The sequence below is a fragment of the Phyllostomus discolor genome, chromosome 1 (assembly GCF_004126475.2).
Source record: "Phyllostomus discolor isolate MPI-MPIP mPhyDis1 chromosome 1, mPhyDis1.pri.v3, whole genome shotgun sequence".
Lineage (NCBI taxonomy): Eukaryota > Metazoa > Chordata > Mammalia > Chiroptera > Phyllostomidae > Phyllostomus > Phyllostomus discolor.
This window is the reverse complement of record NC_040903.2, coordinates 56,037,532-56,053,060: the sequence shown is the minus strand read 5'-3', so window position 1 is coordinate 56,053,060 and position 15,529 is coordinate 56,037,532. Positions and strand designations below refer to the sequence as shown.

The window sequence follows — 15,529 nt, the reverse complement described above, 5'->3', positions numbered from 1 at the left end:
TTGGCTTCATCCACTTCACTGTTGGTTCCCTGTAAATTTTTCTTTATTTCACTTAATGTAACCTTCATTTCTGCCTGGGTCTTTTTTGTGCTGTTGAAGTACCCAGTGAGTTCCTTGAGAATCCTAATAACCAGTGTTTTCAACTGTGCATCTGATAGATCGCTTATTTCAATTTTGTTCAGTTTTTTTTCTGGAGTTTTGTTCTATTACTTCATTTGGGCCATGTTTCTTTGTTTTCTCATTTTGGCAACCTCTCTGTGTTTGTTTTTATGTATTGGGTAGAGCTGCTTTTACTCCCTGTCTCAGTAGCATGGCCTATTGTAGAAAAGAGCACCAGTAGGTTGGATGGGGCAGAATCTTAGGTAATCATCAGGGAGGGGCAATCCATGTGAACCAGATTGACGGAGTCTCCAATATGGTGTCACTGCTCTGTGGCTCTATGGGGGAGGGCTCAGAAAGGGGGCAATGCTGCTGCTTGGCCTCTGGAGTTTTATCTGGGAGGAAGCTGTCCCTTGGCATTTGTCTTGATGCCAGACACTTTAGTTTCTTCCCTTATGCCACTGGTGCTCTCCAGCTGCTGCCCTAGTGCTGGAGCCCAGAGGGAGTGAGTCTGCATAAGTGTAAGTCAGTTGCAGACCCTTTAAAAGGAGACTCCCGAGAATCCTGCAGTTTCTTCCACCACCCTAACCCCTACTGGTTTTTACAGTGGGAAGTTATGGGGCCTATGATGATTAGTAAATCTTAAAGGGCCTTCTCAACTCCATGTGAATTTGCAGCTTATGCTTTTCTGTGCTTGAAGCAGGGTTATCTTCACCTGCTTCCTAATACTGTTGAGGAGGAAGGCCAACCAGGCAGAAGTCCCATGATTGGGAGTCTGTGAGGTATGGTGAGTGTCTCTTTGTAGGTGGGCTAACAGAGGTAGTAACAGAGGGATAGGGAGTTGTAGAGGGGAAAGGAGAGGATGTGGAGAGTGCTGACATCCCTTTAGCTGGAGCTGGTCTTACTCAATGAAAGGAACTTCAGCAATAGTGCTGGAATCCTCCCTGAACTAAATGTATTTAAAATGCTTTACAACTTCCCTTTGCCCTCTTCTAGTCTCCCTCTTAATTCCTTATCTGTTCTTTCCAGGCTTAAAGAGTGAGACAAACAAACCTCAAAGGTGTAGTGTTTCTTTCCCCTTTCCTTCCCTTGCCAACTGACAGCACATTTTTTTAGAGTGCTTGCTCCATTAGAATCTCTCAGCATCTGCTTCTAGCCTTTTTGCTCTTCCTTGTCGCCCTCCTTTCTTCCCTCCACGTGTCTCTGACTCCCTCTACTTTTCTCTTTCTCTCCTCCCTCAGTCTGTCTCTACTTCCATTTTGCCCTTCCCTGTATACCTGTTACAATAAGACACAAGATCTGAAAGCCCACATTATTTTATCTGTGAAATCTGAAGATGAAAAACTGATCTGATGCAAGAGAAATGAAATATTTCCATGTCATTTCAATTTATTCCTCTGTATCTTCTCAGACACATTTTACAGAGCAAGAAAATGTTATATTCTAAGTTTGCTTTGATTTTCAACCATGGTCAGCATATACAACCTTTTCTTCCCTGAGGAGTCATAGACAGCTTTGTCTAATTTTCAGCCAATCTAAAAAGGCTTTCCTTAAGCCAGAACTTTAAGAGTTCTCCTTTAAAACCATCATCTTTCAAGCAAAGAGGAGGATGCTCTTTTCATGGAATAGACTGATGAAATAGAGCCTATTGGTTTGGCTTTAAGTTACAGCATTGTGGTTTTTGAGGTTAAAGGAAGCAAAACAAACAGAGAAACAATCCCCACTCCCCGCAATAGTGAGAATATAGTTCCTTTCCTCAGCCTGAAGCTATTTTGACTGGGTGTCTGTCAGTTCAGGCAGTCAGGTGGGTATATTCATCCATTTATTCATTCAGTATCCAACAATTATTTATTTATTGACTGGGGAGGGGCAGACTCTGAGATACAGAGAGGTCCTCATTCTCATGGAGTGTCATCTTGTCAGTGAGACAAATAATGAAATAAAAAAGTAAATAAACAAGATATTTTTAGACATGCTATGAAGACAACAAAAGAAGTTGATGTAATCCAGAGTGGGGAGAAGGAGGGTGGAGGAGAGATTTTTTTTTATTGGTTTTTAGAGAGAGGAGAAGGGAGGGAGAAAGAGAGGGGGAGAAACATCAATCAGCTGCCTCTTATACACATCCCAACTAGGGATTGAACCCACAGGCTAGGCATATGCCCCAACTAGGAATTGAACCTGTGATCTTTTAGTTCATGGAAGGACACCCCAAAAAACTGAGCCACACCAGCCAGGGTGGGAGGAGGCCTCTTTACAGAGGAAAAAGCAAACCCTTAAAGCACTGATGAGAATGGTGACTAGTCACACACACACATAACTGGGTGAAGGATAGGTGGTAGATAAAATCAGAAGTCCTTGAAAAACTGTTCTAAAAGGAGCTAAAATAAATTTCACTGAAATTTGTTTTACCAAATGTCCTCCTCTTCTTTCTCCTTTACTTTCTATGTCATGTTTTCCCTACTAATCACTGTGCTCTGTCTCCCACACTGAGTCTTGAGTCTGAGCCAATCTGAAAGAACTCAATGCCAGAATCCATTTAACAGGCAGCCTGAGGGTGGTAGGGTCTCTGACTTCTGTGACCCTCCAGTCAATCAGCAGTTCTCAGACTTTCCAGTGCATCAGATTCACCTGGAGGGCTTGTTGAAGCAAAGATTGCTGGCCCCTCTCCCAGAGTGTCTGATTTGATGAGTCTGGGTGGGGCCTGAGGCTTGGTTTTGCTGACAGGTTCCCAAGTGATGCTGATCCTGCTGCTGCGGGACCACACTTTGAGAACTGCTGGGTTAGATGCTCCAGGTGATTGAGAAAGCAAGGCCAGCTGACTGAGGCCTGAGAGCACATGCACAGCGAACGGGGTCCCTGTGCAGGAGAGGGTGTGGCAGGCCCTCTGTTCCCCAGCCAGTTGTCCCACTGCTGGGGTTTCCTCAGCTCTGTTGGGACATCTCATGACCATGCTCCTTGTGTTAATTTTGACTTTAGGTCCGATTTTCCATTATTCTGATCTCTTCTGCTTTTTCTCTACCAGAAACTCCTACAAGTTCCTGATACGTTTTTTTGCACTCTTGCGTGTTTTTAAAAGTTGTTGGATTTTGCTGTTATTTCGGAGAGAGGAGAGGTAGATAGGTGAGCGTTGTCAGTCTTTTGAAGTGGAAGTTAATACACTACCTTAAAACTTGGGATAAGTAAAATGAAAGCATAAAGAAGTACAAATAAAAGTGAGTTCTTTCTAAAAGGAGGCATGTTTTCCCAGTGTTTTAAGAAATTTCTTCCATGGTCAGTCAGATGGCCAATTTAGTAACTGCATTTTCTCTTATAAGACCCTGCATTTCTTTTTAAAATCCTTTGGACTCTAGGAGAATGGGGGGGGGGGAGGCAAGAAGTGGAAAAAAGTGAAGACAATGCTGTAGTAGCCAACTAATCTGTCTTATTAGTTTTTTCCTATTTTGAGCTAAGAGAATTGCTGTCAAGGTCTCCTACTATGAACCTGTGATCCTCAAAGGATGGCACTGGCTTGGCTAAATTTTAACAGGATTCTTTTTTGGAAAACTGTCTGTATAGGAAGGGCTCCCTTTGAAACTGGAGGTTCAGATGGAAGCTGGAGAACTGGAGCCCAGAGAGGCTGGGAAAGAAGATTGTGGTGAGGCCTCGTGGGTGTGGCCACACAGGCTGGCCCGAGGAGGCTATTGGCCTGAGCTGGGTGACTTGGGTCTCTTAGGAGGGGGTGACACAAGCTATCAGTAATCCTCCACTTGGCCCCCAAAACCAGATTTCTGTTGTGCCACACGTGGCCAGAAAGTAAGTTTCTGTTCGGAGATCAGTTGTCTTGTTGTTTCTTCCCAGGAGCCTGAGGGCTTCAAAATATGTACTTTGAAGAAGAAATTGCCATGGGATGACATGTCCACTGAAACAAGTTTTCCTCTCCAGGTCAGATTGATGTGATTTTTAAGATTATGGAATAGAAAAAACCCCCACATGACCTGTCCTTTTGCCATTTTGGGGTTTTTACATTTCTGTTTCTTTATTGGCCCCAAAACATGCTGAGTGAAAAGGCTTCTGGGTAAGTTTTAACTAAGATCAGAGAACTACACGTGGGCCTGAGAAGCTCATCTTGGGTCTCAAGCTGACCGGTGATTAGCCTGCGCCTGAACGTGTTAGCCTAAGAGGCACTTAAGTAATGGACAGAGAATTAAAAAACAGAAACAAATTACAGAGCATGGAGCTAAGGGGAAAGCTGGAAAAAAAAGTGGCATTTCACCCTTCAATGTTGATGAATAAGCCGTAGTCAAGCTACAGACTATGTCTCCTGATAATGGCTTTGAGGTCATTCTACTACTTAACCAGCTCAGTGGACTGGGTGGATGTGATCATATCAAGACAAGCTAGATTTAAGTGCAAAATAACTTATTAAAGAATTTCAACATGTTGGTAGAAGTTTCAATTAAACAGAAAGTTATGGTTCTAAATTTGTAGGCACCTAATCACATATAAAGCCAAAATTGACTGCTTTAAGATATTATGTTTTAAAACATACCTCACTCAGTAATTTATAGATCCAGTAAAAATGCTATCAAGGACATAGATGATTTGAACAGCACAATTATAATATTTGTCTACTAAGAAATATACATACACATATGTTTATATGTATGTATGTGTTCACATGTGTGTGTATGTATAAACTGTGCCCAGCTAGGAAAATACATATTCTTCTTTTTTAAAATTTTTTTTTATTTTAATCATTGTTCAAGTACAGTTTTCTCCCCCCTACTCCCATTCCAGCCCACCCACCAATATTCTTCTTAAGCACATGTGGGCTAATTGATTACTTAATAGTTCACAAAACAAGCTTACAAATTTCAGAGTCTCTAGCCACAATACAAACAAGCTAGAAATTAACAGCAAAAATATAAACTTAAAGTAAACCTCACATACTTGGAAATTAAAACAAAAGGATCTATGGCTCAAAGAAGAAATCATTATGTAAATTAAAAATAGTTAAAGCTGAATGATAACACACCCAGGGACACTGTATGTTAAAACTTGGCAGACATACCTAAAAGAGCATCTTAAAAGTGAAATTTCTAGTCTTAAATGCTTATATTAGAAAAGAAGAAAGGCTAACAAGAATTTAGCTATGTATCCATTTTAAGAAGATAGAAAACAAGAAATGACCGAGTAAGTCCAAAAATAGTAAAAGGAAAGAAAAAAATAAGAGCAGAAATAAATGCAGTAGAAAACAAAACCACAAATTATCAAAACCAAAGCTGCTTAACATGACAAACTTCTATCAAGATAGATTAAGAAAAAGAAGAGAAGCTACAAATACTATCAAGATGAATACAAGTATAAGTACAGGTGCAGCAGAGTTGAAATTTTGAGGGAATATTCTGATCAAGTTGATGTCAAATACTTAAAAACTTTGGTGAAACTAAAAAATTTCTAGAAAAATATAAATTATTTGAGCTGATTTAAGAAATAATAAACACCTGAAGGATACTATGATTTTTAAGGATTTGAGTCAGGAGCTAAAATTCTTTCCACAAAATAAACACTAGTCCCAAATGTTTTTACAGGTAGTTTCAACTATATATTTAAAGAACAGATAGTTTCAAGCTTGCACAAACTCTCCCAAAGAGTGGAAAAAGAAAGAACACTTTCCACTCATGTTGTAAGGCTAATAGAATCTTGATTACAAAGGTGACAAGGATTGTGTTTAGTAGGAGGGAAAGTTACAGACCAGTCTGGCCCGTGAACCTAGAGGCAGGAATCCTGAATAGAAAGTATCAGCACACTGGAGGCAGCAATGATTAAATAGCATTTATTTCTGGAATGATTGACCTAGCATCATAAAATATGTAAATCATCATATTTTTAGTTGAAAGGAGAAAAATCTTGTGATCACAATAGATTCAGATAAGCATTTGGTGACATTCATCAACTAGTTATGATAGAACTTCAGCAAGCTAGGTTTAGGATGGAACTTCCTTTATTTAGAATAAACATCTTACTAGTAGAAAATTATGAAAAGCAATTTCTTTACAATTAGGTATGAAAGGGTATCTGCTCTAATGGACATTGCTCTGGAGAACAAGTCAGTGTAGTAAAACAAGCAGGAAAAGTATAAGGATCAGGAAGGAAAGAACCTCAAGTATCACTATTTGCAGATGATATGGTTTTCCATGTAGAAAACACAAAAGAATATACAAGTTATGAGAAATCTCTCTCTCACACACACAATATTGTATGAGTTGGGGTCTCTACAGGAAACAGTTGGCATCCTCAATGCAGAGTTAAATGACTGGACAGATGTGGGCCCAGCGAAAGCCCCAGTAACTAACACCAGACAGAGTTCGGTCCTGAGCATGGGGCACAATGGGAATGCTGAGGGTGCTCTTGAGGGCAAGGGAGAGTTCCTAGCACACATCTAACAAACACTGTACAAGTCCTTTATGTAGAAACTTACAATTGTACCCAATTATAATAAAGGAAACTAAATGAAGGGAGAGAACCATATTCACAGTAGAAGGATTCATCATAAAAATGTCAATTCTTCCCCAAGTGATTGGAGATTTAATGCAATTGTAATAAAAACTTCAACAGAATGATTTGCAGAACTCAATGAAAACATTTTAAAATATAAACGAAAGGGAAAATTGATAAGAATAACCAAGACAGAACATACAGATCTACGAGATATTAAGTCTCATGAAGTTTTTGCGATAAGACAACGTCTGCTAGCACAGTGAGACCAAAAGAGTAGAATAGAGAGCCTAGAAAGAGACTCGTCAAACATAGAAATCTGACAGATGACAGAACTGACAATTGCAGGTCAGTCATCTGTCATCTGATGTGCAATTATTCAACAAGGGGTGGCTGGATTGGTTACGCACATGGAAAAATTATGAAAACTGCCTTATAGTTTCTATTCAAATGCCAATACTAAAGCCAGAGGTCGAAGTATATTAAAAACCAAAATGTGAAAGGCAGGATTTTAAATATGTAGAAGAAAATAATCTTTAGGACTCTGGTGATAGAACAGGATTTCTTAAACAAGCACAAAGTGCATGGACCAGAGAGGAAAAGACTGATACATTCATCCACAATGAAATTAAGACTTTCTGTTCTTCAAAAGACACCAATGAGAGAGTAAAATGGCTAGCCATAATCTGGGACACTGCAACACATAATTGAAAAGGATTACTATTCTGAAGATACATACAAACATTTATAAATTAATAAGGAGATGGTAAACACCCCAATTAAAAAAGAGCAGAAAGTAGGAATGGGCAAGATATAAAATAAGTCATAAGAGACTAACAAACACATGAAAAAATGCTCAACCTCATTACTCATCAGGACCATCCACAATGAGATATCATCACATATCTTCAAGAATGGCCAAAATGAAATTGTCTTAATGCTAAGTGTTGGCATTAGTGTGGAACAAAAGGAAGCTCCAAATAGTGCTGCATCTGTGCAAGTTGGTGAAAATAGCTGTTTTGGAAAACTGCTTATTAGGAATTAGACTGCACACACACACATCCCACAGGCCAGTAATTTGACTACTTTTTGACTTAGGAAACTGACAGTTTCATGCGGTTCAACCTAATATATATCTTAAAGAAACTTTTGCACTTTTTGATTGGGAGACAAGTATACATTATACATTATTCATAGCAACATTATGATAACTCTAAAAAGAGAACAACTTAAACCTAAAAATAAACATCCACTGACAGCATGACGGGTAAGTATATTGGGGAGTATTAAGCAATGGAAGACTGTATCAGTGGAAATAAAGAACCTGTACTCAACACAGGTCAAGTCAAAAACATAGTGTTTGTGAAACTGAAATAGAACAAAACAAACAAATCTAAATTGTGGAATATATGTGACTCCAGACAGGCAAACTCAACAGTATGTTACTCAGGGATACCTTCACATCTGGTAAAATTTATAAAGAAAATTGAGCGATTTATGTAAAATTCAGCAGTTACTTTTTATTTTACTTTATTTTTTTTCTTGTCCTTAATACTTCATTGGTCACCTCTAGGCCTGTGCCTGGTTGGGTGGCTCCAGGGATGGGTCACCATTCACCACTCAGCTAGGGTTATGAAAAGGCCTGAGACTAACCCTTTAGGGCCACAGACTGTGGAATATGAAGGGGCAGATCTGGCCTTTCCTGGGCCAGCACGGGGCACCCAGGGGCCAAGAGCCCAGGCTTGGCACCTGTTTGTCAGCATAGTTGTGTTTGGAGAAGTATTCCTTGCTGTCATTCACGTTGGGCTTGATCGTGTTACTGCCTGGCTTCCAGCCAGTCGGACAGACTGCCCCCTGCTCATCTGTGTACTGAAAGGCCTGGACCAGCTGGAGCCTCATCCACGGAGAGCCCCAGAGGCAAATCATTGACGGTGAGCCGGTGAAGGACACCCTTGCCATGGATGATAAAGAGGCCCCTGTAGGCAATCCCTTCATCTTTCTTCAGCACGCCATAATCATGGGACAAGTTTCTGGTTACATCAGCCAGCAGGGGGATGTTCAGAGGGCCTAAGCTTCCCTCCTTCTGGGGGGTGTTAATCCAAGCCAGGTGGGTGAACTGCAGGTCTACGGAGACCCCCAGCACCTCACAGCCCAGCTTGCAGAAGTCCTCGGCATGCTCGCTGAAAGCAATGATCTCTGTGGGCACACGAAAGTGAAGTGCAAAGGGTAGGAAAAGAGGACCGCGTATTTCCCTCTGTAGTCTGAAAGCTTCACCTCCTTGAAGGCACTATCCACCATGGCGGTGGCCTGGAAGTCTGGGGCTGGCTTTCTGGTGTGAACGTTTCCAGAGACCATGACTGAAAGCTGAGACCCCCCTGTGTGGGGAAAGGTGAGACGCACAGGGCAGCAGACCAGCTGACTCACATTCTCAGAGACCAAAACCCAGCAGTTACCTTCTAGAAGGAAGAAACAGAATGTGTGTGGTGGGGGCAGTCACGGGGATTCAGGGGAATAATCAGTCATATTTGTTTCTGAAGCCGGTTGATGAATACATGGACATTTGTTTCATTTATTTTAAAATTATAATTCTTTAAATTGTTAAAAAATACATATATGTTATATGTATTTTTGATATATGGTATATACACAAAACAAAAAGTTAAAAAGAAGATTACAAGAAAGAAAAAAAAATGCATCCAGTCTAACTTCTTTTTCGCATTAAAGCTCCTGAAATGCCCGTCTGCCCCTGTGAGCCTTGTTTCCTTCACCTGACGTCTCCAGGTATTTTATTCTTCTGCACGCAATTGGCAAGTCACTCATCTCTCACAGTGCCTAGCACTGGTCGGCAACACAGTAGGCACTCAATAAATATCTTTTTATTGTTGATTGAAGCAGCAAGCTAGCCAAATGAGAAAAATTTCCATTTCCCTAGTAGTTAAAACACTATGAATCAAAACAATCTGTCACAGGTACCTAGAAATTGATAACATTTAAAAAAGTATCGATCTTGGAAGAGTATGAGAAATCACATATTGTTGGTGGGAATGTAAAATGTAAGTGGTGGCTGATTTGGCAATGTTTGAAAAGTTCTAAATTTGTTGATGTAGGAGATCTACATATAAAAACTTATAAAACCGTCATACGTGTGTGTGGAAATTTCCATGTAGCACAGTACTTTATATAATCACATAAAAACATGCTTGACAATGATTTTTAAAAAATAATCTGTTACATCCATACATACAATGAAATCATATATAACTATTCAAGTGTTATAAAATAGATGATGAAAACATTATTAGTAAAACTCAGATTCACTGGAAAAAAATTCAGACTCAAGTCCTATATGTAAAATGATTCTATGCTTTAAAAATATGTGTATTTATGTACAAAGTGAGGACAGAAAGGACATACACAGTCCCTGGCTCACAACAGGTGCTAAATAAATAAACAAATAATACAAGAATAAAGGAATAAGTGACATACACCAGAACTCTACGATTGGTTACCTCCTTTGTGTGCTACATTAGGGATGACAACAATTTCCTCCCTTTTGCATATATATTTTTCCTAAGATTTTATATTATGTTCCTGTATTCCTGTTGTTATAAGACAAGATCCAACTAACTAAAAATTAGTATCTGTATATAACCATCACAGCTAGTACATCATCACATATAAATTTATCGAACGTCTTTGAAGTTGATGTTGACATTAAGATCTGCTTCTTCCCAATCTTCTTAAATACTTGTTTAGTTAATATCCTGCAGGTTTGAAACCCTTTGAAAGAAATGATTATGTGTTCACACTCAGGCCCTGAAAGAACCCACTTTAAGGTTACCATCTGGCCACAGTGGCACTCGCTGGCCCCTGTGCGCCTGCTGCTGTGGGCTGCCGCCTGCGAGCACAGGCAGGTTGGGAGGTGATCACAGCCCCCAAGCTAGAGCTGGCTTTCCCTAGGACCCCCGCAGGGCCTGGGTCTCAATTAATAATTGGGTACTACCTAATATTGATGAGAAAACTTTGTTTAAGGGTCTAAACTTCCTTAAACTCCTCAGCCCGGATATCCTTAAAACAATTTGAGTAGATCTTTCCAGGTGTGATTTCTATTATTGTGGCTATTGTTGTTTTCAAATATATTCATGGCAAAACTTGAAGAAATATTTGACTCTTGTTGAGAATCATGTTATTAGAAATATTTCTGTGCTATTGGGCACACAGATCTAGGAAATTTAGCAAGTCACTCTGAATCTCAAGGTCAGTCCTGTGCACACCCTTGGGTGCCGCTTTCCTTCTGAAATTTTTTGTGGGTTTGAGGCTGGACCAAATATTTCCACACCACCCACGGGTTTCATGCTCATTAGTTTGACCATAATTTGAATCTCCCATCAGCTTACTTAGGAAGAGAAGAAGGAAAAGACAGGACTCTGTGATACTCAAGATTATAGGTTGTCTTGAGTGATAGGAATTTACGATCCTGAATGGGCGTTATTGTTGCATGGTTTGCTAAATTATGCTAAAGGTTGGAGAACTATCAAAAGCTTCCGTCTTGAAAGGGTTGCACTTGTACTAAAAATACCTCAGAAAACTTGACTTTCCTTTGATGCTTTTAATATATCCTCCCTGGGTCTTAGAATGAATCCACAACTCAAAAGCTGAACTCAAGTAAATTCTTGGAGTTCAGCGATACATTTAAATTGGTACCTAACAACCCGCCTTGGGAAGATCTATGAACTTTCTGTGATTTGCATATAGGCATGGAATTATTCTGGACATTAAGAACAAAGAACTGCCATAGGCAGCCTGGGGTAAAACACAAGCTGAAAAACACATTTACCATACCGGAAATATTAAGAGCACTAGCTCCAAATGGCACCAAGACTGGCGGCTGAGTACCCCATAATAACTTGCTCTGGTGAGCACCAGGAAGATACACCATGAGTCTCATAGGATCCTGGTGGTGATCCATGATAATAATTTCCAGGAGGAAAACTGCACAGACGTGGAGAGGGGTGAACTTTCCAGCTGATTTTGTTTAAAGAATCGAGCATTTAACAAATTCTCTGAGCCTAGTAAAAAGCGTTGAAGTGTATTTCCCGCAGTGTTGTCTCTTATCTTTGCAGCTCTGTGGGGAATATAATTAAAGCCAGTTCATTAGACTACTGTGTGGGGCTTGCTGGGGGACATCTGATGAGGAAGGGATGGGTATGAGAAGGCTGGCACTGTGCAAATCCACAGGCAATGCACCTTAGGCATGGAAAGAAGTAGTGCTCAGGAATGAACGAGGGCACAGCCATATTCACAGGGGGGCCTGCACAGCAGGCCACCATGAATGGAGCAGTGCACTTTAGTTTTCTAGACTGAGAGCCATGTTTCGCACTAGTGGCCACGGATGGCCCATCTGAAAGCTGGGAGTCCAGGTTTTGCCTGTAGGCAGAAATTTGTAGCCACATCTGGCTTCGCTTTCCCATATTGTTAACCCCCCTTTTCCCTGCTACATTTGTTTTCTTTTTATTAAATTTCCCGTCTGGATTCTTGCATCTGCATTTCTAATGTCAACAACTGCTTTTATGACAGATAATAACTTCCTTTTACAAAAAGGCTGTATCATCCTACATGCATTTCAAATTATATTTTATGAACAAACACTGAAATACAGTATTTGGCAGTATGCACAATTGAGTGCATTTGTAGCAATCTAAATCTAAATTGCAAGAGCCAAGAACTAAGTTGGTTGCAGTTGCCTTCAGAATCTATTTCTTGAGTGTTGTTAGTTCTCACCAGAACTTAATTAAGTTTACATTGGGATGTTTATGAAGTAAATTATGTGGTATGCCTAAACATGCCATAAAAACAATTATCAAACCATAAGCAATCCTTTAACACTCCAGAGTGTTCACAGCCAAGATCATGAAATGTTCTAAAATCAATTGTTGGTTAGCAGATAGGCTGGAATAAAATTAAGAAAAAATGGCTAAGGAATAAGAGGAAGAAGTGGACTTTTGCTGTCTTCATGGCACAAGACTAAGCAAGCATCAAGATGTCTGCTGTTTCCTGAGCCTTTGTCCTCCCACGGAGTAAAGGCGGGGATACTTGGAAGAATCCCAAGTTCAGGTTCCAGACCCTGCTGCTGACTTGCTGTGGGTTATTCAAAGCTGAGCCTTGTTGACCAATTGAATAAATAGAGAAGACATTTAGGAAGCTACTGGTCACAATGGGATTAAAATGAATTTCTCGTTCCTATTATTAAAGGCGTGGAGTGTTTATTTACTATATGTTATATTTAATCTAGTGAATAATCCTTCATGGCCATGTGATGCCATCTGTATCCCACATGGAAAAACTAAGCAAATGGTAGATAGTTAAATTGAAAATTTAACTGCTGAGCTTCTGTTCTTTCCAGATTTGGGCTGTGGCACGGAAGGATGATAACATTCCTGTAGGAAAAGGACACAGATCATCTCAGTGTGGAAAGAGAGTTGGTAGAGCAAATTGAATATTTTAATCTCCAGTTAATATAGCAGTGTTTAAAATTTAGACTTCTGTGTTCATTGCCTTCCTGATGCGTGTGGTTTATGGGAAAAAAATGTCTGGGTCCGTGACACTGGACTGATCCAGGCTCAAGCATCAGTCCTGCTTAGGAGGAAATGGAGCCCGGAAGGGGAGCGCTGTGGAAATGGGAACTTAAATTTCAATGGCTGTCAGGGCAGTTCTCGAACTGGCTTGAGTGGGATTAGCGTTTGGATATAAGAACTGGTGGTATCATCCAATGACACATTTTTGCCTGCTCACCCTGCATCCTGGAGCTATTCAGAACATAGTGAATAAAGTCTCAATTTCTTGTAAATTGTTCTTGGTAAATCTTCACTGGTGCAGTCTGTTGGCCATTTATAAGAGAGCTGTTCTTTGTGCAGATGGTCTCCGACTTATGATGGTTCAACATACAATTTTTGGAGTTTACAATGGTGAGAAAGCAATATGCATTATAGAGTACATGAGTATTCAACACTTCATTATAAAATAGTCTTTGTGTTTGTGTTAGATGATTTTGCCCAACTGTAGGCAACTACAAGTGTTTTGAGTATGTTTAAGGGAGGCTAAGATAAGCTATGGTGTTTGGTAGGTTAGGTGTATTCAATGCATTTTTGACCTATGATATTTACAACTTATAATAGGGCCATCAGGATGTAACCTCATAGCAAATCAAAAAGCATCTATATACTTTATCTCTATGCTCTCAAAAAATGAAAATTTAGCCCTGGCTGGTGTGACTCAGTGGTTGAGTGCTGGCCTGTGAACCAAAGAGTCACCAGTTTGATTCTCAGTCAGGGCACATGCCTGGGTTGTGGCCCAGGTCCCCAGTGTGGGGGCACGTGAGAAGCAACCACACATAGATGTTTCTCTCCCTCTCTTTAACTCTCCCTCCCCCTCTCTAAAAAATAAATAAATAGAATCTTTAAAAAAATGAAAACTTAAAACAATGTTAGCTTTTGGATGGCTGTTTATTCACCCAGAGCCCAATCTGTAGAGAGGGAACATCTTTGTTCTGTTCTTCAGCTTATACAAGGCTCATCCTTACTTCATTTAGGTTCTAAGACGTTCTGTAAAATAACCTAATTACATAGCCTTTCTCAAATATTTATTTTACACAGAGCTCTGCATTGGATGTTGTGAGAGGATACAAAATAAACAAAGACACACCACTCCATTAGTTGTTAACCACCTAGGGGGAAGAGACAGAACATGTAAAATACATTTTAAAAAACCTACACACTTACTAAACTACATATGTAAGTGTCAGGGGCTCGGTTGGAAAACACCAGTCAGTTAAGTGGGTCATAACAGGAATTTGGTAGAAGGAAAGCACATTATGTGTAGATTAACAACAAAAAATACCGTAAGAATGATATTGAATGAAACTGAGAAATTAGGATACTTACCCTGAAATAAACCAATTATTTAATCAAAGCATTCATTATGATTATTGAAATTACTGATTGAACTTTTTACTTGATATTATCGTATTAGAAGCTCCAAGTTTAGTAGCAAAAGTAACAGGTGTTTCAGTTTCCAGGAGTCTGGTTGCTGTAGTGATGACGATGTCTCTTGCTGAGATGGATCCCTCTGAGCTTGTAACTTCTTTTCCTAGTACGGAAACCATAGCGAGCCTTGACTCCCAGATCTTGGTGTTGTTTGGGTGGCATAAGAATAACCAAAGAAAAAAGCTGGAATATTGAACTACCATCCAGATTTAGAGTAGTGTGACTGTAGTTAAAAATACCATATTGTATATTTAAAAGTTGCCAAGAGAGTAGATCTTAAAAGTTTTCATCACAAGAAAAAAAATTTAACTATGTGTGAGGATGGATGTTGACTACTTATTGTGATTATTTTGCAATATATACACATATCGAATTATTATGGTGCACACTTGAAACTAACATATTATATGTTAATTATAACAAACAATGTTTGGTGGGAATCTCTCCTTTTTGCGTTATAACATTTGGGTTTCTTGCAGTGTGCCTTTAGCTGAGTATAGTACTAAAATTAAGAAGACGATAAAAGTTGTTTCTCGACTTAGTAGATGTGAAGCAAGAAATGGGTGGTAGGAACCAACTTTTGTATTGTCATCAACACAGACACAGACATACAGACATTCCTTGCCGAGTTATCATCCCATTAGGGAAATAGCGTTACATGATACATGGGTCCTTTGGTCGATAATTCAACAAGCAGATTTGTTAATTTAGAAAATAAGTGATCAACTGCGGGCTTATCGGTTCCCTTTGCTTTCACAGTTACACTGTGGACTCACTGGATGGGTGTGAGGTGGACCATCAGCAGGTGTTTAGCTGGATGTTCTGGATGCCTGTGTTAGAGCACTGGGCTGAGTCTATTCTGGGGCAGCATGGGGGAGAGACGGGCATCTCCAATCCTGTGTGGGGGTAGT

At 39.8% G+C, this 15,529-nt stretch overlaps 1 pseudogene; it reads right to left on the bottom strand.

Moving 5' to 3' along the window:
* Nucleotides 1-8,119: 8,119 nt before the first annotated feature.
* LOC114491908 lies at nt 8,120-9,007 on the bottom strand (annotated as a pseudogene).
* Nucleotides 9,008-15,529: the final 6,522 nt, after the last annotated feature.